At 48.1% G+C, this 26,690-nt stretch overlaps 1 long non-coding RNA gene and 1 pseudogene across 1 annotated transcript; both read left to right on the forward strand.

Annotated features, from left to right (window-relative positions):
- LOC136298171 (fer-1-like protein 4) overlaps positions 1-18,779 on the forward strand; it is a 31,765-nt pseudogene extending 12,986 nt beyond the window's left edge.
- Positions 18,780-19,716: 937 nt separating this feature from the next.
- LOC136298297 (uncharacterized) lies at positions 19,717-24,228 on the forward strand. The gene is made up of 3 exons (XR_010723287.1): positions 19,717-19,792; positions 21,374-21,481; positions 24,193-24,228. It is a non-coding gene; the product is annotated as an uncharacterized lncRNA (long non-coding RNA).
- The last annotated feature ends 2,462 nt before the right edge of the window (positions 24,229-26,690 follow it).

Below are 26,690 nucleotides of genomic sequence, written 5' to 3' on the forward strand. Positions count from 1 at the left end.
ATGCTGGTCTCCTGGGGGTGGGAGCAGGAGTGGCTGAAGCACACTGACATTCTGGTGTCCTGGGCAGTACTCCTGGGGGAGGTGTCTCTGCAGCAGCACCCTGGAGCATAATGAAACCCTGTTCCTGTCTCTGCAGGCTTTAATCCCACATTTGGCCCAGCCTGGGTGAACCTATATGACTCCCTCCAGAGCTCAGCTCTTCGGGATGTCCACAAAGACCTCAATGAAGGCATGGGTGAGCGCATCTTCTACCATGGGCACATCCTTATGGCCATCACAGTGGAGATCTTCAGCAGTCCCAGCATGGCAGAGAGGAAACTTGGGGATAGGACAAGAGGTGCCCTGAAAAAACTGAAGCTGAAGAAGAAAAGTAAAAAATCCAAGGAGAAAACTAAAGACCTGAGCCAGCTGCAGGAAGTGGGGGAGGTTGGGAGCTCTCAGAACGCCAAGCAGCCCAGGGAGGTCACTGTGGAGGTGGAAGAGCTTTATCCACTCCCTGAAGTGAGTTCTCCTGTGCTGACATTGCTGATCCATGCCATTCTTTGGCATGCACAATTGTGAAGGGAAAGAGGGAAGGTGGGAGGTAGCTGTGTTGGTGCAATAGCCATCCCTTTAGCCTACAACCTCCTCAGTGCCTTCACACAAGCATCAGCCAATCCATGGCTCTGCACCAACACCTCAGGATTTCCAAGATATCTTATCCTGCTTCTGGCAGCCCAGTGGCGATCTCAGCAGCATCCTGCTGAGGTCCTGTGTAAGGGCTGGCATGCATCAGTTGTGCCCTGGTGCCTTGTTTTGCCACATGAAGCTCTCAGTCTGATTTCTGTCTCCTTGATCAGAATGTGTTGGGGAGAAAGGATGAATTCCTTCTCTTTGCTGCCTTCTTTGAAGCCACTATGATGGACTCCTCTCTCAGCTCGAAACCTGTCAGCTTTGAAGTCTCTATAGGTGGGTATTCCCCGGGACCCCATGTCCAGAAACCATGGGAACAGTGTGAATCTCCCTCTGACAGCCAAGTCGGTTCTTTACACTGCCCTGTCAAGTCAGATTGGGACCTTGGGAAGGGTGAGGAATGAGTCCAGGGAGTGTGCAGAGTGCTTTACTTATCTGAAAATCCTGTATCTCTTCTATGAGATTGGAGATATGCACCATTTGTGTGAATTACCTGTTTTGGGAAAGTTTTGGGAAAATCTTCTAGTAACTGGGGGTACAAAGTAGTAGAAGGTTTGGAAGCAAGAAAGGGAAACAAAGAGGGAAAGCTGGAATATTTGGGTTGGCCATGTGGCACTGAGAGGATGTGACAAGTGATGGGGAAGCAATGGCCTGGGAGTGGGTCAAAGGCTCCACTTGCTAAGGTGGATGGGTGGAGATGCTTGATGCTGAGATACTTGCGGAGCTGTTACTGGCCCCAGTGTAGGGATGTAGATGGTAGTCAGCAGCCACTTGGTGAAGCTGGCAGAACTGGAGAAGGCATACACAAGGACCTCCTTCCAATTGCCCACCTCCCTCTTGGACATCCTGGTTGTCCATGTGATATGCCAATGGTTGGACACAATTGCTAGTTTCCAAAGCAGTAAATCCCCATGTTTCTCTTGGCAGGAAAACTGCCAAGAGTCTGGTTTTGCAAGCTAGAAGACTTCTTTTCTAAAAAAACCTGAGTGATCCCACTTACCTGTTTATAATTTAATGCTCACCTTCAAGGAAACTATGGCAAATCTGAAGAGGCTGTGACCAAAGGATGGCAAGAAGTGGAAAAGGGAGAAGGGAAAGAAGAAAAGCAGCCTTTACTCGATGCTGGTTCAGGTGGTGAGCTGGATGCTGAAATCCTGACTCCAGCTTTAGCAGCACTGAACAATTCAGTTACAAAGAGCCAGAGACCAGAGCCCATGGAGTATGACAAGTAAGTCTTCTCTATCTTTCTATCCCACCTTCCCTGGAGCTGTCACAGCTTCCCAAGTTGGTTGTTCCAGATGTTATTAGAGGTCTGCTCAGCAATGCATCATAAGTTTCACTTCCTTGCAACCCTGCTGCTTGCCATGGCCTAGCTGGCTGGGATTTCCCAGACATCATAATTCTACGAGCCCCATAGTGTCTGTTTGATGTGTGCAGATGGCCAAGGACAGGGTCCCAAGGAAACAGAGACCTGTCAATAACAGCCATTCCTTCTCTGCTTCACAAGCAGCATTCTAAGGGCTTGTTTTCAGGGAGGAAGAAGGAGAGGAGTACTCTTGGCATATGCTGTCCTATGTTGAGCAGGCAAGACACATTCACAAGCTCTTCTGATGATGTTTGCTCTGGGAATGCTGTCTAATTTGTCCCACAGGCCTGGCAATGTCTTTGTGTTGTGCAGCCTGTGCCTGCTACTACTTAGTCCCATAGCAGTGAGAAATCTTGGTGGCATCCCATGTTCCTGCCAGCCTCATTCATCTGAGCATGTGCTGCTGTCTCCACTAGAAACTGTGTGTGCTGGTTTGGTATGGGAAAGGGCAGATCCATGGTGCAGAGCCTAAACCAGCCAATTCATTCCCTGTAAGGGAGACAGAGTTCAGCCTCTGCTCCCTTGCTGGGTGTGCAAGCACATGTGTTATGATATGGCATATGCTTTCTGTAAGCAGTAGCCATAACCTCCTCTGCCTGCTGCCCTTAGGTCATACAGCTGCCTGCCCATGGCACATGAAAAACCCTGCGTTTATGTATGGAGCTACTGGGAGGATCATGCCTGGTGACTCTGCATTTCCAACTGGATTGTCAAACTGGCAGAGCGCCTGGTAGCATGTTCAGGGTGTTTGTCTGTGGCATGCTCCATCCTAGTGTGCTTTCCTTGTTGCATGTGCAGTTGCTGTGTGAGATGTTTGCTGTCGTCTCAACCCATGCAAGTCCATGTCTCTCAGAGGGCTTAGTCCCACCTGCCCTTTAGACAGGTCGGGTAGGCCACATGGACTCATGCTGTGTATCTGCCTGGTGGTGATTCCTGAATGAGTGAGTGATGTGATAAGATGTCTGTGACAACAGACTTCTCTGCTGCCAGTCCTAAGCTGTGTGAGCCCTGGGCAGATGATTTGGCAAGCAGACTCTCAGCCTCAGGTTGTCATGAAGGGGGTGTCATCTCTCCCTGGGACCTTGCCTTTCCCTTTTGAGCTTGAAGATAAGAAAGCAGCGCTTTCCACAGGGTATGTTAGTGGTTGCTCGAGGACTGAGACACAAGGTGTTGTTGTTACAAATGTTAAGGTTATCCTCAGGCTCTGGAGAGTCCCTGGCAGCATAGTGCTGATCTGCGGCACTCATGAATCCCAGCTCTGCAGAAAGGCATACTCCGTTTGTGGCAAATGCATCCTTGCAAGGTTTTACTCTGACTCCTCAGCCAGGTGCAAGCTTTGTGAATATTGTGATTTCGCTGCAGGAGCAGGGGTTGAATGACATGGAGAAGCTCTTGAGAAGACTAAAGGCTAAAGCAGAAGAGCAGCTCAGAGAGGGGCTAGAGAAATTTGTAGCTGGATGCAGGTTAGCATGTCCCTGATTTCCTGAAGTTTCTTGTCTTCAGGTTAGGAGGTCATATCATGTTCTGCCTGGGCTGTATATGGCCTTCTCTCTTGTCCTTTGGAGGTGGATGTGCAGAAGGAAATGAGGATGACTTGGGAAAAGGACCCTCCCTGTAGCTCTTCAAGCTTGGAGGGGAGACACCAGTCCCGTTCTAAGAATCAGAGGGGTCAAATACGGCAGCCTCAGTGTTCCTGGGCTCCCACATATTTCCTAAATGTGAAGGACATTTCCTTCACTCTTTTCAATCATGCAGTCAAAAGACCAGTGTTTCAATCCCCATGACTACCCTGTGGGGGCCGATATGCACTTCAGTCCACAGTGCAACAGAAAGGGAGCCTCAGGTGCTGAGAATCCTCAGTGTACCTTCTGAACCAACAAGCTTGCAGAAGAGAGGGCATTGCAGAAAGAGACCCTGCTGACACATTGGTACCAGAGATTTGGAGCTTATGTCCCTGCTGTGAGCTGTGCTCAACATGGTGGGTACAGAGGATCCAGAGTCTGTGCTGCTTTTCTCATTGCAGGCAATATTCACTCAGCGCAGAAAAAAACCCAGTGGCTCATTCAAATAACCTGGACAGATGTCGGAAAAAATACCTGATGCGCAACATTGTAAGTTGTGGGGCTTGGTGGTGGTTGGTGGGAGCCTGAGCTCTAGGGAAACTTCTGGAGGATCAGCAGGAACTGATTCTAAGAATGAAACCTGGAGCTAAGACTCACTGTATCAGTCATAGGCTTTTACTACAGCATCTCCCAACTTCTGCTCAGACTAGTACAATTTTCAGCACAGGGAACAGAGACAGGGTCTGGCCATGGGTGCCCTCAGTTATGTGCAGAATGCTGTGCCCTGATGCCTTCCTTCATCTCCACTGGGGCATATGTGATTGAGCACATGCATATTGCTGCTCAGTAGGTTGCTGGAGGCCTTTTGGTGCACCATGTTCCGGCAGGCAGTTTTGTGGTGACTCACTGAGATCTGCTACTTCTGAAAACTTGGCTGGATACATATCCAGCAGGTTTACAACAGCCATTCATCTGTCTGTCCTTAGAAAGGGCAACACTCGGGCACTTATCACCCTGCACACAAGACCAGCTAGCTCAGAGCACAATTACATACCCTCCATCACAGCACAGCGGAGCACAGCTCACAGCACAGTCATAGCTGCCATCAGACTACAAAGCTTTGAAAGGCTGACCAAAATGCAATGACAGCAGCAGGAAATAAAATGTAGGCATATCCTTCCCTCTGCTTCCTTGTGTGTCATCCCCTGAGCTATGGTGAAGGTACTGTGCTAATCTGAGACACTCTAGAAGAGAGAACCCACACAAGAAATGAGTTTTCTGGCCTTGCTAGTCCATAGTGGGTGTACACCATGAATTTCTTCTGAATTTCATTATTAGTTTTGATTCATCCCAAAGTCTCTCCTCAGATGTGTACACTATCTCTGATATGTAGTAATGGTGTAAGCCATGCCCTATGTTGCAGTTTCCTACATCTTCATATTCCCACACTACTGTGGTCCCAAGCTGCTCCTTAGCTGAAGTCTCCCGCAGGCACTATCTGGAGCCTTAGACCACCAGCTTCTGAAATGTTTAATCCTCAGACATCTTTCTGCCCCAAAGGATTTTAAAGGTCATGGACTCCTGTTACCAGATGATATTGACCGGGTTGATGAGTTACTAGAGCCTCCAGTTCTTGGCACCCTTTGCTAAATGGCTTGTGACAGGTTCATGGAGGTTGCCTCTCAGCAACTGGCCAGTGAGCCATGGTGGAGGTCAGGGTGCAATGGGGCAGGATGGATGTGGTCAGCACACAGGAGGCTCCCTGCTGACCCCCCATGTGGGGTGGCAGTGGGGCATGGCTGGTTGTGTGACAGCTGTGCTTTCTGTTCAGATCCTGTATGCAAAGCAGGGGCTCCGTGTGAGGCAGCGCCTGACTCGAGACAATGTCGAGGAGAAGGCTAAGGTGACAAGGAGGATCCTGACAAAGATACGCTTTGTGGCTAAAGAGGTACAATGGCTCCTAGGGAGCCCCTGTTCTGAGCTGGAGAGGGTAGGCAAGGAGAGGATACTGAGCTGGCTGCTGGGGCTCTCACCAGTCTGGGCTGAAGCTTTTTCTCTGCTGTCTTTCCTCACTATGTAAAATTCCAAGTTCCAGCTACTGGAAGTTAGCCATGTTTCTGGTGATAGCTCTAATGAGGGATGAGGCCAGGCAGCTTTGCAGGGCTGTTGGTGCAGGAGCAGTGGTCCAAGCAACTCTGTGGTGGGTAGGAGGCAGAGTTGGGCCAGCTCCTGGCCTCCTGGGCCTCTCTGCCCCACCAAGGCCTTGTCTGCAGCAGACACTTGCCTGGGAAAACAGCCTTGCCTACACTTCCGCTTCCAACAGTGCTGCCTATACTTCCACCAGTGACTGACCCTAGATACTTCCTGCAGATTCAAACTTGCATTGGAATAAGGTTCTCATCCATAGCAGAGACTCTCTACATTCAGCGTTTCATTATTTGTATTTTAAGTAACTGAAAAAAATTGGTGTGTTTCTTCAGTGTCAACCAGAATGCCATGTTTGCTGAAATAAGGTGGACAGATGCTGTTGAAGTTTGGAGAAGTCTTTCACTAAGTGAAGTAAAATAATTTTTCCATCTTTAGCTATGTGAGAGTAGAGTGATGTACAGTTGTATTGATGGTGTTTGTCTTCCCAAGTCACCGTTTCTGTGATGGAGCCCTGCTGTTCTGGGGATGATTGAAGACCTGCCTGTCCACAGAAAGAAGGGAATGAATTCTTTGCTTTACTTTGCTTGTGTGTGCAGCTTTTTCTTTCCCTATTAAACTGTTTTTATCTCAATCCATGACTTCTTTCACTTTTACTTTTTGAATCTTCTTTCCCATCACACTGAGTAACAGTGAGTGAGGGGCTGCATGGGCCTGGGTTGCCAGCTGGGGTTAAATCACAACACCTCCAGAGCCATATTGCAGGGCTGACTTTCAGAAGCATGTGGCCAATGTTACATCCTTTATTTCTGGATCTCTAAACCGCCATTGCTCAACAGTCCCTTCTGTGAGGAGATGAAGCTTTCACTGTGTCAGTGGAAGGAGGATGATGCATGCTGTTCCTCTGCTGCGATGTTCCTCCCTTTCCTCCCTCCAGCCCCAGTCCACTCTCCCTGATGTACTCATCTGGATGCTCAGCAACAACAGGCGTGTGTCATATGCCAGGATTCCTGCACTAAACATCCTCTACTTAGTAGTTGAAGAGGAAAAAGGCAAAGACTGTGCAAAAATCCAGACTCTCTTTATGAAGGTAGGGTTTACACCAAAATATTGCACTCTTGCTTGCTTCATGCTGTTTCCTCCTCCTAGCTTTCAGCCCTCCTTCCTGAAATCCTGGAATTCACAATGAAACACAGCTCTCACTCTGCCACTGCCTTTTGCCTCTGCTGATGTGGTGCTCTCTCTCCTGTGCTCTCTGGTCAGTCCCAGGCTGATGGTGATCATCTTGGTCTGAGATGTGAAACCTGCTAAACATTCTGTGCTTTCAGGTCCCTGGCTTACACACTGGTGAGATCTTTGCCAAACTGAAAATCTACATGTGGCTTGGGGTAACCAAATATGTGAAAAACTGTTTGGCAGAGCTGCCTGAGGAGTTCCTTTCTGAGAGTGGGCAGGAGATAGCCCAGCTCCCAACATACAGCCCTCCCAGCCAGCTCAGAAGGGATGGTGAGTGCAGATGCTGGTTCTTCACATAAGCAGGAGAGCAGGTCCCATCCATTGATTAGTGTCTGTTTGTCACTGTCTCCCCACAACCCTTTGTAGATGAGCTGTACTTGAATCATCCAGACTGAGCAATATGCTAGGCCTCTAGGCCGTGGCACTGAGGCCTGTGAGGTTGTGGCGCAGATAGAAATTGGTGCCAAGAGTGTGTCGTATGTAGAAATTTTCACTTAAGGTGTTGCAAGGGTCAAAGGGTTTCATATAGTAAATGGTGTGGACATAGTAGCTACCTTAAACAGTTTATTAAACAATGAGTGTTTGCATTCTTCCCTGTGCCTTGTACCAATGAGAATGTATCTGGAAGTGTAAACTATAGAGAGTGTATAAAACCTGCCATCTTACACAGAATAAAGGAGAAACGTAGCAGTAATCATATTGGTCGGACCTGCGTTTGCTCTGCCGACTTCCTTTTATTATTTTGGGGTTTCCCTACGACTTCGGCCCTTCATCTCCAGGCCACAGTGTGATCTGAGAATTATAATGTCTCAGAATTAGGACCTGATCTAGTGTCATTTCCAAGGCATGACTGGGACAGGCACATGCAGTTTGATCTCATGAGGAATCATTTGCACATTCACAGCTAAAGCAGCAGACAGGATGGGTGGGTGTTTTTTAGGCATTGAATGTGCTGCCAAATTGGCAATGGGCACGAGTTCTGGCCCTCTGATGAGGCTTGGTGGTGCTCCCCTGCAGTAGATGCTCATAGCAAAACACTGCACATTTCACATGTCATGTACTTCCCAGAGGTGTCTGAGGAGCCCACTGAGCTTGTCTAGCATGGCTAAACCTTTTGAGATGTACTGGCCTGAGAACCACAGTCCCTAGAAGTGGTAGCTATTCCTCACAGGATGTGCCCACTCCAGCCACTGGCTGGCCTTCTTCAGGCATTTTTGTGACCTTATACAGGACTTTGTTGGGGACCTCCTCTCTCCTTTTCTTACCAGACTTCAGCTATTTCCAGCTCCAAGCCCATCTGTATCAGGCTTGAGACATCCTCCCTGCAGATGATAATGGCCTTTCAGATCCATTTGCAAGAGTGGTGTTTTCAACTCATTGCCAGACCATCAGGGTGAGACAACTTAAACCCTTGCCTCTGTCAGCTGGGGAACTTGGGGAGAGAAAAATGACCATGCTGTCACTGGCATGTTTAAGGCCAGTGCTATGGCAGTCCTCCTGGGACTTTTGTACCTTCAAGCACTCAGGTATCTATGCTCTGAGCAGTGTGGTTATGTTCAGGGAATATTTGACAATCATTGAGCATGGTCTCAGAGGTTGATTGGTATGTGCTAGTTGACCTTGAGTGCTGATCCCACACTTTTACCAGATCCCCTCCTGCCGGCCACCAGCTGCATGTGGCTGTGTGAGAGGGGGAGTCAGCCCAGGGTTCTTCACTTTCCTGCATGTGGTTTATTTTCATTGTCTGTGGAACACTTGGGCCTTCTATCTCGATCTGCAGATGCTGGAGGAGACACTGAGCCCCATGTGAAATGAGCTACTTTTGTTTGACCAGCTCATTATTGATGGGAAGATAGAAGAGTTGAAAACAGAGACCCCCCCCATCATTATAAACAACCTTTTCAGCCACAATAAATTTGTAAGTATGGCCATGCTGCCCTCCTCCTGTTGTTTCCAGAAAAGGGAAGGCAGACAAGCTCTGAGTGCTGCCACTTCTCTGTTTGGTTTCCATGACTCAGCTTGGTCCTGGTCCACTGGTGACAGTGAGTCATGGGAACTGTGGCTGAGACTGAGACTTTCTGACTCAGAGATACCACAGGTTGATCACCTTACTCCTGTGAACCCCATGCATAATTATTTTGCAGGAGCTTCCAGAGCAGGTATACCTGCACCCTCCCCTCAGCATCCTTGTGGTGGAAAAGCATGCATTTGGGCGCACTGTGCTGGTGGGTACTCATGCCGTGTCTGATGTGATGAAATTCTCTCCCAGAGAGCTGGAGGAGGAACCAGAGGATGTGCCCAAAGGTGAGCTGCTTAGAGAGGTTCTCATGGAGATGACAGGCAGGTTTTGCCAGTGGCAAAGATCCCTGGCTCCTCTGCTCCCTCTTAGCCAGGCAGCAAAATACTCTCCCTGAAATCACAAGGTCACAGAATCACAGAATTGTTTGGGTTGGAAGGGAGCTTAAAGATCATCTTGTTCCACCTTCTGCCATGAGTAGGACACCTTCCACTAGACCAGACTGCTCCAAGCTCTGTCTGTCCTGGCCTTGAACATTTCCAGGGATGGGGCAGCCACAGCTTCTCTGAGCAAGCTGTACCAGGGCCTCACCACCCTCACAAGGAAGAATTTGCTCAATGAGACCTCCATCTTTAGGGAACTGGTCCACTAGGACCAAGGACTGAAAAGTTTTAAGTTCTCTTGCGTTGTCAGGTCAAGGCCTTATCATTGAGTAACAGTTGAGCTAAATAGTTCTATGATAGCAACAGCCAGCACTCCTGATCTGGAAGCATGAAGAAGACAAAGATTGATTCATCTGTGGTTATTTCTGAGTAGGGAAGGTACATCTCATAATTCTGAATTCCTGGGAGTCAGCAACAAGCCTATTGATGATGGTGGCCAATCTCAGTACTGTAGTTGGATTTCCAGCAGTTTTTTTGCAGGGTCTGGGCTATGAAAAGCTTTAAAATCAATCAGACTACAGTGTTTTAACAGGGAGGATTTTCCTGTTGCCAAAAGTAATAAGTAGTGGGCAGAAATAAATGCATGCAAACGTGAAGCTCTTTATTTTCATCTGAGCTTGCAACATCTCATCTTACCATCTTCTATCTCAGACTGTGGTAAATGCTGGACTGGCAGCTGGTGACCCAGGTTCCAGCACTCACCTACTTAGTTTTGTGAAGGTGAGTGATGTGTTGGACCCAGCAAATTTTGAAGTTTGTAAAGCCAGACTGTAGATTACGAACAACAGAAAAAGTTCAGAAGTTCAGTGTTAGGTTTCATCCACCAGGTTTTTCTCTGGACTGAAACACTCCTCTCTCCTGCCTGCTCATTGGCAGTGTCATGTGGTGAGGCTCCAGCACAGGGACACTAAGGAGACCTGCCCTGTTCCTTGAGAATGGCTTCTTTTGTAGCAAAAAAGGAAATCTGTGGCCACAGGCAGCTTTGCACCCCCTGTGCTCTGCCTGAATGCTGAGCCTTTGCCAGAGGCTCCCAGAGCACTGGAGGAGGGTGCATGAGTGTCCTGGGTGGTCATTTCTTCCCTCTGAACCCTTTTCTCTGTTCTCTTAAGGCTCCTTTGAAGAAGATTCCTATCAATAAGCTTGTAAAGAAGGAAGATGAATATGAAGAGGAAAAACCAGAACTAGAAGAACTGGATTGGTGGTCCAAGTACTAGGCATCCCTGAAAGAGCTGCATAACCAGGTAGTATTTTGTGGCAGCTGCCAACAGAAGGGAAAATAGGCTGCACTGGTCTGAGGAAGATGTTTTCAATCATTCTGAGTGTCATAGGAATTCTCGTGGCGTGGATCTGCAGGAAGATGTGGACTTTAGTGTATTAAGCATACTTACAGTAGCCAGGTATCAAGCATCTACCAGGTGGGTTGATTTCAGCAGGATTGAAACATCCCTGAGGCTCAGTGCTCAAGTGGTGTGAAAAAGAGGCAGCTTCTGTTGAAGGATTCCTGAAAATGTGATGTTGCTGATTTTAACAGGGACTTTCATGCTGCTTATTCTGTCTTGGTTATGTCCTAGTATGTGTTATGGGAGCAGGTCTGCTCCAAATTTCCTTCCTTGCACTGTCAACTTAAATTCCAATCAAAAGAAGCTAGCAGGAGGGTCTGAGGAGAAGAAAAAGGTCATTAAGACACTTGTTTGATACCAACCTGCAATGATGTTATTGCTGAATGATTTCATCCTCTGTATTACTTAGCTGACAGGAAAATATCAGTGTTCTGTGCTTGGAAGGAGAAGCCTTTTCTGTCAGGGATCTGAGGTGACTGTTTATGTGTGTTTCAGTCATGCAGGAAGATGCTGAGAATGATGACTTGAACGATGCATGTGAGTTCTCCAGAAATATCCCACTCTTTAGTGGGGAGAACCAAGATTTTGTACCATCCCAGAGGGTACTGGGCTTGTGGGAATGGTGTCTGTGCAGACAACAACCTTGCAACATTCAGCAACAGCAACATAAAAGTGAGCAGAGAGGCTGAAGATATTGACAAGGGCTAACAGACTATTTCAAGTTGAAAACACTAGACTTTTCTAAAAAAAAATTTGGAAAAGAGTCATAAGTCCTGGAAAATTGTGGAGTCTTGTAAAACGGTGTTAAAGCAAGTACTTTCCTGTGTGAACAAAATTCAGAAAAGTCATCTGCGGAGATCATGGGATTGTCTGGGTGAGACTGGGAAGCAGTGGTGGGATGGAGAGAGGATGATGGACAGAAAAAACTGTCCAGGAGCTGGGCATCACTCTGTGTGCATGGGGTACTCACCTGGGGTACAAGTGAATCAGTAACAGAAGGTAACAGAGGTAACAGACAGTAATAACAATCTTTTTATGATCTGAGAACAGTGTTGCAGCTGTAGGTTCACGTTTGCAGAGGTGTAAGCAGTGACTCATATAGCTCTGACCTGGAAAAGTGCAAAGTATAAAAATGATGTATATACAATTTAAGGAGAGGCCTTGAGAGTACCTGCATGCCATTAGCGCTCGAGGAATCTGGAGCCTTGGGAAATGGGACAAGACACACCCACTCTGTCCTTGGTTTTGTAGTGCCCCTGAGAAAGGTCTAGACACATTCTCTCCAGGCTCAGCTGGCTGTGCTGAAAGTGGCAGTGATGCTTCAGTTAGCCACCCAAACCTGCAGACCAGCAAATAAGCACTCATCTGGAGAGGAGGGTGGGCTCTTTTCTGTGCCTTCCCTGACAGCAGCTATGAGCTGGCACAACCACCTTCCTTCATTCGGTTTCTGCCCAATTCCTGTCTGAATAGCGGCCATGCAGGCAAACAGGCAGGTAGGTCTGTGCCAGTTTTTGTTCCTCCACCCATCCAGCCATGCCATGCTGGGAAACCTGAGATGCCGGAATGACAGCTGTTACAAACAGCAATAGCTCCAGTTGCTGTGACACAGGCCAAAGCCCTGGGTGAAAGCAGAAGCTGAGTCTGGGGTAATTTCATGAAGAGACACTTGACATGATGGGCGAAATCGAAGTGTTTCCTAATCTCTTACTGTCCTTTCTAGATGGAGGGAATTTAAATGCATCTTCCATTGACATGGAAGCAGAGGATGAGATAGTGATTGAAGCTGAACCTGCTCAACCCAAGAGGAAGCTCATTGCTACCCTTCAGGTGATAATTGGGGTCACCTAGTCTCTTTCAGCCCTGGCTCTTTGTCCGTGTCTTCACCTTCCTGCAGTGGAAGTTATGCTGGGAGGAGAACCTGCAGTGTATGCTGAGGCCCTACAATTGCTGGACTTTAATGTAGCTAGTAAGACTTTGGAGCCAAGCTGAGATGTGCATCCACATCCAAGGCTGGCCCCAGGGACAGCACCAAAGCCATTAACACCTTGCAGTGAGTAATACAGGAGTAAGGGAGGACTAGGTGAAATGTCTGAAACAGAGAAAGGATGGTCTTTCTGACTCTCCTTTAAGATGGCAGGAAAAGGCCCAAAATTACTTTCTACCTATTTCAGATCTACAACTCTGAACTGGAAAATGAGTTTGGTAATTTTGAAGACTGGTTGTGTATTTTCCCCCTTCATCACGGCAAAGCAAATGAAGATGAAGATGGAAATGAGGATGAACATTATGTGGGGAAGCACAAGGTACTGTTTCATTTGGATGACATTTGTGCTGCTTGTGGAAGAAGATCCTTATGACATATATTTTAGAGCAAGCCAACACCAGCAAAACCTTGCAGAGTGCATGGGTGTGCAGGTTGGGCTGCAGCTTGGCCAGGGTACTGTTAGTGCCTGTTGAAGCAATTGTACCATGGTCCTACTGTTGTTAGCTTATAAATCCATCCAATTCAGTTTTTTTTAGCTGCTACAAGGAGAAAGCATGAAGCGTAAAGGACTCATTCTGGTGGCAGCCTCTGGGTGTATTCAGTATGCACATAAGTATTATATAAGTAAGCTTCACTGGTTTTAAAATTAGGAAAACTTATTTAAAAGAGGCATCATCCTCCCATCCAGGAGCTCTTGAAGACTCTGAAATATCAACTACAGAAGCTGTAGCTCTCCCTAGAAAACCTCTGGTGTCCTCTGGCAGTCTAAAGTGCTTAGAGGTGCTCAGATCTGACACTGGCAGTGGTAGGACAGCCTGCAGCCTAAATTGCAAGCAGTGATTGCCTGGGCCATGTGGACAGGATTGGACCTTTGGGAAGGACTGTCCCCTTGGGCACAGGGCGTCTGTGGTCTGCATGGGGAAATGGCTCTGATTTTGTAGTTGGCATGTGAAGCTGGTGGCTCCAATCCTTTCTGAGATATTCCCATGCATATCCAGCTGTTCCTTGAAAAGTGTTTTCTGCAGGGCTCCTTCTATGTCTACCCCACTGAGGAAGCTGTTACAGAACCCAAGGTCTCCTGAGGCATTCTAAGGAACGGACCTATCAAGGTTCTTGTAAGAGTTTATATTGTTGAGGTAAGTCTCTGGTGGAGGCGGCAGTAACGCTTGGCAGTCTTTCCCTTCCCTGTGGACCTTCTGCCATTCTCTGCTCAGTGAATGTGAGCAGTGGCACTTAGGAAAAATGTGATGCTGGCTTGAAGCCTCTGCCAGTGGAAGACACCTACATCACGTCCATGGAGAGTCTTCCATGCTTTGTAGCTTGAAGATGGGCAAATGGGCATTTCTTGGCTCCTCACATCTGCCTTGAGATCATGAGCAACTAGGTGAGTCCACAACTAAAGACATCAATGGCTTGTAGAGTGAGGATCTGTGTGGGAACAAGTGGCTGTTTCACTGCTGGGGTACTTGCTGGAGGGACCTGACCAAGCAGGCTTGGGTGGTGTCAGGCCTGTGCAGTATTCCTTGTGCAGGTTGCTCTCCACAGCTGTGTACAGCAGTATCTCTTGTATATTCCAGGCTACAAATCTGTCTCCAGCAGACCCCAATGGCAAAGCAGACCTCTATGTGGTTGTGACTTTGGGGCAGCAGCAGAAGGACACAAAGGAGCGATACATCCCAAAGCAGCTCAGTCCGGTGTTTGCAGAGTATGCAGGAAGGTTTTACCTAGCAGGTTTAATAAGAACAGTGCAAATCTGGGGCTTGGAGTGTGGCTCACATTGTAAGGTCTTCTGTTTCTTTCTGATGGAGAATCTTGTGCCTTAACACAAAGCCCCTGGGCATGTCTCTTGCCTCCAGCTAACTCAGGAACCATCATGCTTTAGGTGAAGAGGCGAGCACACCCAAGGACTTGATTTAAAATTGGAAGCCGAGCATTGGAGAGCTTTTTCCCTAACTCCACGCCCTCTATTGGAGCCATATATTCCTGGAAAAGTAATTCCTTTGAACATGCACACTGAAAATTGCACATACTGAATTTAGAGAGAATGAAAGTTTATCATAGGCCTTTAAGTTGTCACATACAGTTCTTAAATGTGTAGGATTATCAAAGCAGAGCATGTATTTCATTTTCATCCTCTTTGCGGATTGCACTTTCCCTGTTTGTTTCTGCCCAGAGTTGTGGAGCTGACAGTCTCCTTTCCCATGGAATCAGAACTCACTGTGGCAGTATTTGACCATGATTTGGTTGGATCTGATGATCTGATTGGAGAGACCAAGATTGATTTGGAGAATTGATTCTACAGCAAGCACAGGGCCAACTGTGGAGTGGCTACACAATATGACTTGTAGGTACCAATGTGACACATTAGGGCCATAGACATTCTTATCAACTACCACATGTGGGTAACAGTACTCCTGTTCTGTGAGACAGAATATGCATTTGCAGGTGATCCACAGATTCACTACAAGTTACATGGATAACTCTATCTCTTTAGACACCTACCAGCTTCCTATGACAGTTCTAATTCCTACTGCAAACTGATATACCTTGCATAATATTAGAAAGAAAATTCTTTATTGCTTTCACATTGGTGTTCTGTGAGAAAAGTGCTTGCTTGACTCTGGCCTCTGTCAGAAAATACAGCAGTTTCTCTGCAGCATTTTGTAAGCAGCAACACTCAGGACATCTGATTTCCTTTGGCCTCCTTCCGTATGGATTCTCCAGTGTCTTTAGCCAGTTTTTTTCAAACTTTTCTCCTCCTACCCTGCTATTGGAAAATTAGCTGTGGGAAATGGAGTTGAGTACCCAGCTAAAACCTCTTTCTCACTTAGGAAGTGCATCGAGAATTGCTCCTACTGCTGCCATTGCTTCTGCTGCTCAGAAGCTAATAGTTCTGTGGTGTGCAAGTCCAGCTTGTTCTCTGTCAGGACAAGAGTTTGTTTAGCTTTTCATTCATTAAGATTTTTTCTAACCTTTTTAAGCCCAGGGTTTTCCCAGTGAAAATCTGAGCAGGGTTCTAGTGACATAGCCCGTGCTTTGGGAGGGAAGGCTGTTTCACAGCCTAGAAAAGAAACTTAAGCTGAAGAAGTTCTCGATGTTTTCTTTTTCCATGCAGAAATGGCTACAACATGTGGCGAGATGCTTTTAAACCCACACAGATCTTGGATAGTTTATGCAAGAAAAACTCAATCCCTGCTGCAGAGTAGAGATGGGAGGAGATCAAAGTGGACAATAAAATATTCAAGGTCCCTCCAGAAGCTTTTCCTGAAGGTACAGAGGGCTTGTTGAACTAGTCCCTTAAATAGCTGCCTGCGCTTAGCAATGCATGTGCTGGTGGGTGGTCTGGGAGCCCACAATCCTCTCTTCCCTGAGGCAACCAGGCTGGCCTCCTCACTCTGTGCCCTGCATGGCTCAGTTTTTGGGTCACTGAGAGGCGCATCCTGGGTTCAATGCCCTCATTTCAGTGGACACTGTTGCACTGGGAGAAGATGGGATCCAGGCCATTAAGTACCAAAGTGGCTTTCCAGGCAGTGGGGGGAACAAAGTAAACCCACTTGCACGGCAGTGTTGGTCACGGAGGTTTGTTGTATGCCAGCTAATTCTAGTGGCTGGCACTGTCACACAGCTGTACCTTCATCTGCTTATGATCACTGTCAGCAAGAAAATGAAGTCCTGTTTGGGGTTATGGGTGTTTTGGAGTTTTTTAGTGGTTTTTCTTTTTGATTGGTTGGTTTCGGGTTTTTTTTGTGGTGATTTTTTTTTTTGGTTTTCTTTAATGTTTTGGGGTAGTTTTTTTTGTTTGTGGGTGTTGTTGTGGGTGGGAGGGGGAAGGGGGAAGGGGAAGGAATTGTTTTTTCAGTCTTCTTTCCTGTTTTCAGCTGGCTTTGTCCAGGAATGCTCTGTGTTTCCAGTGGCTTCAGGTGCCTTAGGTCATTCCATGCTGTCCCTCTCTACTATTTATCTCCACCTTGTGGGCAGCTTCTGCTTCTCATTTGCTGTTTTTTTTTCCTTTTAACTGGCATTACAAACCCTGAGCCAAGGCCACAGATGTCTAAGAACACACCAACCCTTCACCAGCAGTGATGGAGAACTTCCCTCAGCAAAGGCCAGGCCCTGCTGTGGCCAACACCTGTGTAATTGAATCCAACCTCGAGCAGATGTGGCCCACTGGTGGATGGCTGAGTACTTCAAGGCAATGCAGGATGAGCCCTGGCCTTACCCACTCAGAGTGAGGACACCTACATGTCTGGCCAACTTTACTTTCTCCTTGTTTTAGTGCAACTGTTCCTCAGTTTTCTTGTGGTCTCTAAGGTTTATGCAAAGAAGGGAGAAGAAATCCTACCCAGGAGAGGGCGAGGAGCCTCCAGAAACCCTTTCCCCCTTTTTTTCAGGTCACTGGATAGCTGGGGAGGGAGAAACAAGGTGCTCTCCTGGTGTTCCCTGACAGCTGGCTCTGGTTCCAACACAGCTGCAGCTGGTGCCCTGTGAACCTCTGCTGCGCTTGAGCACTGCTTGGAATGGTTTAGGTCTCAGACTGATATCCAAGGGGGAGTTGTGCTCCATAAATCCAAGAGTGGGTGGGTCATTATACCCTCACCTGTTGGCTCTAGCTTATCTCCCACCAGGAAGATTTGATCTTGAGCTGCCATTTGGTTTTGCTGTGCCAAAGGAGTCAATTACTAATTGTGTTCATTAACAGAGAGCACAGCTGCATGTCTTGAGTGTGGCAAGTAACGGTTTCCAGTAGCACTTCTCTGGCAGAAATTCATCCATGGGTCTGTTGGCACTACCACAGAGATGTGGGGACTTAAATTGCTCCACAGGGTCACGTCCTCCTCAATGTCCCTTGGATCTTTTTCCCAGAGCCAGAGTCAATTCTTTTTTGCCCTTTCCATTGCAGTTCTCTTGGCTTGTTTTCTTCCTGCCTGCCATTTCTTTCATCACTGCAACATATTGAATTCACTCCCCTCATCTTTGCTCTCCTCCTTCAAATGGGGATTTGCTCTGGAGAGGTGCTTGTTTGCCCTGTCCATCATCTCCTGCTCTTGTGCTGGTGACTGATATCCTGACACGACTCTTGCTGGCCAGAAGCCTTTATCTTCTCCCTGGCTGTGTTCTGCTGCAGAGGCCTCTGTGAGGAACAAGAGAGGAGTGGCAGATGAGAACTTGTCAGTGGATGTTGAACATAAGGCTTTGTACGTCCTGCAGCACTGGGAAGAGATGCCAGGATATGGGTACAAGCTAGTACCAGAGCACGTGGAAATCCGGTCTTTGTACAACCTGGAGAACCCTGGACTTGTGCAGGTAATATGTGTTTCCATGCCAAATCCCAACATTGTTTCAGGGAAGCACCTTCTGGACAGCTGGTTTCCAGCCCCCTGTCTGATCTCCTGTGAATCTTCTACATTGTCCCCTTCCTGGGTGGGTGACTGGAGTTGTGTCTGTGGATGGCTGGCCCAGCAATGAAGTGAGGACATTGGCTGTGATTGTCCTTTGCTCACACCTACCCTCTGACCTCTCATGATGTTTCTGAACAGCCTTTCCTCAAGGAACTTCTGTCTATTGATGTTGTGTTCACAGTGCTGCTGACCCAGAGTCCTCCCTGTCTCCACGGGCCATTTAGCACTGCTCCGATGGATGAGGCCGCTGTGCGGGTGGAAATAGACCTGCCCTGCTTTAGAGCCCTGCCACCATGCACCCCCATGGGTGATTGTATCCTTGCATATACCTGCCTCCTCTGCATTGTCCCTGTTGGGGGTTAGGTTTGTTCCTTCTTTCTCTAACGAATTTTTTCCCCACAAGTTACCAAGGAGACCAAGTGTTGGATACTTGAGAGTACTTAACCGAAACAAAGAGGTGGACAAAGGTGGAAGGGGGAGATAACGCAGGTAAAAGACAAAGCTTGAGGCAGCTTCAGGCTTTTTTTTTTTTTCTGGTGTTTGGGGAGAAAGAGAACGGCTGTTGCTGGCTGGAGGAGTTTCACTGTTGCCAAAGGGATCCAGTCCTGGGAAATCTACTATCACCGGTTCGGCCTGAATCCTGAGTTTTCCCTGCCACCCGCAGGAGCTGGTCCAGGCCCTGCCTCGCCTTTGGCTCCTTCGGCGCTGCTCCTCTTGCTGCAGCGTGACCCTGCACCCCCTGCGCTGCCGGGACATCCTGCCCCTGCCTGCCGGGACACCCTGCCATCCCAGCGACCAGCCCGGGACTTTTCCACTGTTTCAGCTTGGTGCTCTGAGGATCCTGCAGGGACACCGAAACCAAACTGCCCTGGGTTTTGTGAAACAAAGCCCTCAAGGTTCTTGGTACTGTTGTTGTTTGTCATTAATGCTGTAGTTGTTTGGTGGTGGGGGGGAGTTTTTTTTGTGTTTGTTTGCTTTATATTACATACTAGTAAAGAACTGCTATTCCTATTTCCCAAATCTTTGCCAAAGAGCCTCTGATTGTAATTTTACCTGGCAGATACCTGTCTTCCCAAACCAAGACAGGGGCCTGCATGGTAGGCACAGGAGAGCCAGCCTGCTATCAATCTGGAGCTGAAGTGCTTGGATGTTTGCTGAGGACTTCTGCAAAGGGCTTCATGGTGTGCTAGCAGGTCCTGCTGCCCCAACTGATGTTCTGTTCCCGTATCATCTCCCCAACAGTATGGGGAGCTGCCCATCTGTACAAGACTGTCTTATAACACATGAGATGTCCTTCTCAGCCCAGACCAGACCCAGTCCAGGGCATCCAGCTGCATGACTGATAAGGTCTGTGGGCCTGTGCTGTGCCTTGCACGGTTCTTGCTTTTGCCAGTGATGTGCTGCATTGCATAGCTGTTCCTCCATATGCACGGTCTTCAGCTCCCCCTCCACTCATTTTCAGGTTGAGAAATGTCTGGCAGAAGAGGAAATGCACCATCAGCAATGGCTACCTGACCATGTCTCAGCATGGAACTGCTTCTTCCACTCTGTTCCTACTGAAAGCCGCTGCCTGCCCCCGCAGGGTCTGCAGAGCCTCTTGCTTCTGGGCACTCCAGTGGCTTCCTGGGGTATGTCAGAGCTCTCATGTCTGCTACTTGTCCTGCTGGGCTGCCCTGGCTTGGGAGCCTTTCTGTTGAGACTTGTGTCCCTGCAACCCAAGAGAGTGCTAGACAAACACAGGAGGTCATTGCATGCCTGTATGTATAGAGAGGATGAGCCTGGGGAGCTAGCTTCAAGCATAGAGTAGCTGGTGGAAAAGAAAATGTCTGTTTCACTAGTTTTACATTGCCCCTGAGAGCCAAAGCAAAGACAAAGTGCTAGGCATGAGGCAGTCCTGCGTCTCTGCCTCCAGAGCCAAGTGGTTCTTGTCCCCACAGAACCACAGCCTTTCAGTGTTTTCTCATTCTGCTTGTAGCTCAACTACCCACCAGCCAAGCTGAAATTACGGACCTGCTGAGTTAAGTCAAACATAGATGAAAAGAAATGCTTCCATCTAGTTTCCTGTGAGTGCTGGCACCTACCCTAAGGATTGTTTTGGAAGGGGCTGAAGTTATGACAGTGCTTTGGACCCAGAGAGGCAGTGCAGGCAGGGATGAGGGGAAGCTCTGCAGCTCTGGGCTGATTTGGAGGGATTACCCTGAGGAAGTTTTGCCAGAAGGCAGCTCTGCTCAGGAGCAGTGATGCACACACAAGAGGTGAGATAGGCAACTTACCTGTTGGACAGTGCAGGTTGCATGGAGTTCCCGGGCAGCAGGTTAACTCCAGCATCCCTCCTTCCTGGTACAGAAGCAGGTGCCTTTGCCTAGGGTGTACTGAGGGCTGGCTGTCACCCCAGCTGCCTGGGCTGGAAGTTGCTTGCAGGTCTGCTGAGCCCATCTCAGGGGTGTTGTGCCCTGCCCTGAGCCTGGCACGCAAGGTGAACCAGCAGGGTGTCTAGAGGAGGCTGGCTCTATGTATTTCAGACAACCACATGTACTGCTTTCTGGTCTGGGGTGAGCAGCACTGTGTTGTGCAAGTACAACTAGTGCCTCTCCACAGGCCAAAAAATTCTCCTCCGGCTCGAATGACAATTTCTAACTGCTTCCTGACTGCCCATTGTCTCCAGGGGAATTTTCTTTCTTTCTGGCCACAAAAAAGGCACAGATCTTTGTTGTATTGCACTAAGTAGTTAGTTCATTTTGCACTGGGTGTTCTTTGATTATACTTTCCCATGTATCTTTGCGCCTCTCCTTCACTTGATACCCCCTGTATCTCCTTGCTGGGTCCACCCCCATTGGTCAACAGACCTCCTTCCCCCCCCCTCCTCCTTACAGCTTAAAACTCCTTGGATGAGGGGCCCTGCCCTCTTTTTCCTCCTGGTCTCTGAGGAGCAGGTTCTGTATTAAACCTGTGGGATCGTTTCCCATGAGGAATCAGAGTGCCTTTTGTCTTTTATCTTCGTCATAGCTCAAATTCCTCCCCGAAGTCCACAGGGAGCCAGGGCTAGACCTTAGGGGTGCAGGGACTCGGGCAGATTGGCAACCAACGTGAGGCCTCCCCATGAGGTCTGTGACCCCATGTGAATGGCTGAATTTCCACGCGAACCTGTGGATTTTACAAGCTTTGGATCGTCAATTACCCAAAACTGGAATTGCCATTTTTTTGCACAGTGCTCTGGCTTGGGACAGGACCGGCAACCCGTCGAGACCTAGACAGATCGGTTCTGGATGAGGGACCCTTTACAGCAGATTGCAGCCAGCTGAGGTTCCAAGGGGAAGGTAAGTGCCTTTTGGGACCCCCTGAGGTGACCCCTGAGTGTGTGGGGTGGCAAGGCATGTAACTTTAGCTATAGGAAAGGGATGCCATGTACATGGATTTAAAAAGATTTAAGATTTAAGATTTAAAAAGCTGCGGGCTTCCCCTGACATGCGGTTTCTTCATCTTACTTCACTACCAGGAGGGAGGAGAAATTTATCCTTTCCTAAGCTGGGTTACTGTTGCTTTTAGTTTTAGTTTGCATTTTGCTGTTAATGGGGTAGATAAACTGCACAGACTGCATTGTAACATCCATAATTTGGTCAAAACTCTGTGCAGGAAAAAGGCCAATATTCCCTAATCCTACAAGCTTTAGGTAGGGGAGATAGAAAAATCTCAAAGACAAAATTACAGCAGTTCGTTTGCTGGCTGTCCTCTCTTTTGCCTGACTTTATTGAGCAAAATATAAATTCTGTCTCTTACTAGGACAAAGTTGGAACATTGTTAACAAACCAAGTTGAATTAGGTGATAAAACAGCTCTGAAATTTCTCCCACTGTTCATTTTAATTCATAAAGAGATAAGAAGCAGGCAAAAGAACAGACGGTGCAAACACCCCCTCCCACCAGCCCCCCCACCCCTTCTTCTATCCCCTCTGCCCCTGAGCTGAGAGAGAAGTGTGAGACAACCCGGGAAACACAGGGAGCCTGGCCAGAAAGTCACAGTCTCCCTGGTCTCTCACTTCCCTCTCCGTGCCCTAGCTCTAGCAGCTCTGCGCAGGCTGATAGAGATTCTTCCCTCTACCCTTCTTTCCCACCCACTATATCTGAAAATCTGTGCTTTTGATGGCTCTGAAAATAAGGGTTCTTACCCCATAAGCAAGCCTGACCACGTGGCATGCAGCCAAAGTGCCCACGGCCACATGGGTAACCTCCCATACTATCCTTCTTCTTCCTACAATCCATTCCACGCACACGTTCCCTTCCCCAACCCCTCCTAGTCCTACAACCCGATGCCCCCACCCCCTCACCCGTGATCCCACCCCTCCTCCCAATGTTGCAATCCAATTCCCACAGTTACCGACCCCCTCCCACTTCTCATTTCCCCGCCCGCCCCTTTCAACACCCAGCTCCCACACCCCGCACCGGACACCCACGCCCCCCCCAGTTCCCATGGGGCCGGGATGGGGACAGGGCCAGGGCCAGGGGCGGAAGCCACGTGGACCGGGGGAGGAACAGAGCTGCCGGGGCCCACGAGGTCCGGGGCTGAGGCCGGGGTGCCGGGCGTGGCTGTGCGGGTGGAGCCGGGGCTGCCGGGGCCCGGGCAAGAAGAAGCCGGGACTGGAAGGGGTCCCAAGGCCAGGACCCGGAGTATCCCCAAACCCAATCTCCATGAGGGAGAGGTCAGCCCCGAGGCCAGGGCCTGGGAGGAGCCCGGAGCCCCTGGTGATGCCGGACCCAGGGTCGAGGGTGGGGCCAAGGCTGCTGCTGCAGCCACAGCCGGGACCCGGGGTGAAGGGGAAGAAAACGGGACAGAACAAGCCTACAGCCAATCCCCATGAAAACCAAACTGAGTGGGATAGCTCTAAAGAGCAAAGCCAGAAATGTGAAGTTATATTTTCAGGAGTTCCTGTTACATATTCTGGTAGAGATAATGCAGTTAGAAACTACCAGCCTTTCTCTTTCCAAAATAGAAAGGAATTAAGCAAAATCCAAAGGGAATTTGGTAGAGACAACAAAGTATTTAAAAGTGTGTTAAGAACTACTTTTGCATCTCTTGAATTAACACCAGCAGATTTAAAAGAAATATTTAAATGCCTGTTGTCTCCCTCAGAATTTGATTTCTGGAAAGATACCTGGAAAACATCTTTAAAAGAGCTCCTAAAAGAGCTTAGTCAAACAGCTCAAGGTGCTAAAGATTTAGAGGGAAGAGATATCACCTATGAGCACTTGTGTGGGGAGGGACAGTGGGCTGTTCCTGAAGAACAAGTTAAAGTATTATCAAAGTTCATTTTAGAGAAAATTTGTAAGGTTGCAGAAAAAGCTTTTTACCAGTTACCGACAATCAAACCACAAAGTCACTATCTTGATATTAAACAGCATGATTCTGAAGGTTTTTTGCAGTTTGTGGACAGGCTTCGAGCAGCAATTGAAAGACAGGTACAAGGCTCAGTAGCACAGGCACAAATACTCTGAAACATGGCTCAGAAAAATGCCAACAAAGCCTGCCACAGGGTGATTCTAGGACTGCCTGTCGATCCTCCACCTACACTGACACAGATAGCAAAAGCATGTGCCTTGAAAGCAGAGCTGTTCAACACACCTGAAGAAAAGCCCAAATCTATCAACCCTAAGACTGTAGCAGCTGCAAGACCACAAGACGACAGACAACAGACCACACCAAAACAACCTCAACACATCATCTGCTTCCTGTGCAAAAAGCCTGGACACTTCGCCAGAGACTGTCCCCAGAACCAGCAAAAGAAGAAAAACGCTCAAAAAGATGAAACAACCAGCAATCAAAAAAACTAAAGCTCCAGCGTGAACCCATCGCGCACCATGACACAAATACAGCGGCTTCCAATGCAAAAAAACCTCTCTCCCAACAGAAAAAGGGGGGGAAGAAAAGCTGGGTGTGGGGAAACAAAAAGAAAAGAATGGGGAGTGTTTATCTAACAAGGTTTGGCAACCTTGTGGGCGTTTTTAACTTATAACTAAAGATACCTTTCTTTTCAGATCTACAAAGTGGACCATAATTGAAGTAGAATTGCCTGAAAAATCATGAGATGTGATGGTAGATCACCCAGGACTAGACAGTGAGTTTTTTTGTTACTGGGGACACTGCACACATACCTGTAGAGATTGAAATGTTCCCATTTACCACCAGAGGGAGCATACCTAAATTCAGTCTCTTGGCGCATTGTCCTCAGCCACCCTTCCATTTGGCCAAGGGGCAAACCATCGCCCAGGCCATTCCCATTCCAGCGGAGGTCCCAGTGGATGGCAAAACACCTGATGTCTACTGGGCAGAAGTGGTGGTTGAGGACAAGCCCATGCTAGGATGCAACCTAACCCATGGGACAGACCATCTCCACATGAATGGTTTGTTAGACTGCAGCTTGGACGTCATGAATATACTGGAAGAGAAGTGGCCTTCTCACTGGGAATTACAACCCGTGGCTGGCAGGATTCATGGTATAGGAGGGCTCCAATTTTCAAAAATCTCAAAAAGCATGATACAAATTGAGGGTCTGGATGGAAAATTGGCTAATGTCCATCCGCTTCTCATCGACTATAAGACTCCCTTGTGGGGGAGAGACACCATGTCCCAGTGGGGGGTCAGATTAGTTATCCCAAAAAACCTCTGGGATTTTTAGAAGTGGCCACTGTGGAGCGCCCTACCCAAAAGTTAACATGGCTGGACAATACCCCAGTCTGGATAAATCAGTGGCCACTCAGTAAAGAAAAGCTTAAGGCGCTCAAAGAGCTCGTAGAAGAACAATTGGCAAAAGGTCACATAGAAGAAACAACCAGTCCTTGGAATTCCCTGGTATTTGTAATAAAAAAAACAGGGAAGAATAAGTGGAGGCTCCTTCAGGACCTCCGAGAAATAAACAAGGTGATACCAGACATGGGGTCACTCCAACCAGGGATGCCTTCCCCAAACATGCTCCTGAAAAACTGGCAAATAGTGGTCTTAGATATCAAAGACTGCTTCTTCCAAATTCCACTAGACCCAGAGGATGCTCCACAGTTTGCATTGGCCATTCCTACCATCAATTGGGAAGCCCCAGTGAAGCGTCATCATTGGAAGGTTTTGCTGCAGGGTCTAAAATGCAGTCATTCAATCTGCCAGCAGTACGTAGCCTCATTACTGTCCCCGATACACGCCAAAAGAAAGGAGGCCATCATCCTCCACTACATGGATGATGTGCTTGTGTGTGCCCCCAATGACTTTATACTCCAACACATGCTTGACCTAGTGGTTAAAGTTTTAACCTCTGCTGGATTCCAACTGCAGGAAGACAAAGTTCAAAAGATGCCACCTTGGAAGTACCTAGGCTTGGAGATCACTGCGCGGACCATAGTCCCGCAGAAATTGGAAATTAAGAGTGATCCCAAAACCCTAGGAGATTCCATTCCCTGTGTGCATCTTTGAACTAGGTCAGGCCCTGGCTTGGTCTTACCAATGAAGACTTAGCACCCCTCAACAATTTATTGAGGGGGGAGAGAGAGCTTCTCTCTCCCAGGGAACTGACCCCAGAGGCAAAAACTGCAATAGCAAAAGCACAAAAGGCTTTAACTGAGAGGCAGGCTCACCGTTACCAGCCCGAGCTGCCTTTCAAATTCATTGTTCTAGGAAAATTGCTACACTTACACAGTTTGATATTTTAATGGATCAAAGAGCAGAGGGATGCGCTCTTAATAACAGAGTGGGTCTTCCTCTCTTGTCAAAGATCCAGGACTATCAAGGCCACAAGAGCTGATAGCTCAGCTGATCCAGAAAGCCAGGCTGAGACTGCTTGAGCTGGCTGGTTGTGACTTTGCATGTATTCACCTCCCGGTCAAGCTTTCTGAGGAGGAAAAGAATGCTCCCAAGAGGCTAACCAAAGAGATGTTTGAGTGTCTGCTCCAGGGGAATGCCAACCTGCAAATATCCCTGGACAGCTACAGTGGGCAAATATCAGTCCACACCCCATCTCACAAATTGTTTAATGAGGAGTTCCACCTCATTCCTTGTGAGAAAAGGAGTCGTAGGCCACTCACAGTGTTCACTGATGCATCTGGAGCGTCCCACAAGTCGGTGATGACTTGGAGAAATCCCCAAACTCAGCATTGGGAAGCTGATGTGGAGTTTCTGGAGGGATCACCTCAGGTAGCTGAATTGGCCGCAGTAGTGAGAGCTTTTGAGAAGTTCTCGGAGCAAATTGATTTGGTCATGGACTCCGCCTATGTAGCAGGGGTGGGGTCCAGAGCAGAGCAGGCAATTCTCAAGGACATCAAAAACGAGCATCTCTTCAAGTTGCTCTCAAAACTAACTTATTTAGTTTCTCATCTAGAGCACCCATTTTATGTGATGCACGTAAGGTCACATACCAGTTTGCCAGGCGGGATCACAGAGAGTAATCGCAAAGCAGATTCCCTTGCAGCCCCAGCAGAATTGGCACGCCTTCCAGATGTTTTCCAACAAGCAAAGCTGAGTCACCAGCAGTACCATCAAAATGCACCAGGCC

The sequence above is a fragment of the Chamaea fasciata genome, unplaced genomic scaffold (assembly GCF_029207755.1).
Source record: "Chamaea fasciata isolate MVZ Bird 193981 ecotype frontalis unplaced genomic scaffold, bChaFas1.0.hap1 SCAF_17, whole genome shotgun sequence".
Taxonomy (NCBI): domain Eukaryota; kingdom Metazoa; phylum Chordata; class Aves; order Passeriformes; family Sylviidae; genus Chamaea; species Chamaea fasciata.